Raw genomic sequence first — 328 nt, forward strand, 5'->3', positions numbered from 1 at the left:
CGGACGACGGCGCCCGCGCGGGGCCAATCCGCGGGGCCGCGCCTGCGCACCAGCGGCGGCGAGAGCGCCGGGCGCCGGGAGGGCGCGGCGGCCTCCGCAGACAGCGCCTCCTTCGGCGGTGATCGGAACTGCACCTTCCTCCGCCAGAGCTGGGATTCTGAGTAACTGAGCCCGAAAGCAGAATACAGGTGTGCCGGATAATGATGCGGATTCTTTTCAATAGAGGGAGTCACACACATGTGGATATGTATGCGACTTGATATGTGTGCTGTTTTGTTGTATTGCTCCCTCAGAGACCACTTGTTCCGATCGACGGCTCACGCACTTT

The sequence above is a fragment of the Myotis daubentonii genome, chromosome 20, assembly GCF_963259705.1.
Source record: "Myotis daubentonii chromosome 20, mMyoDau2.1, whole genome shotgun sequence".
NCBI classification, from domain to species: Eukaryota; Metazoa; Chordata; class Mammalia; order Chiroptera; family Vespertilionidae; genus Myotis; species Myotis daubentonii.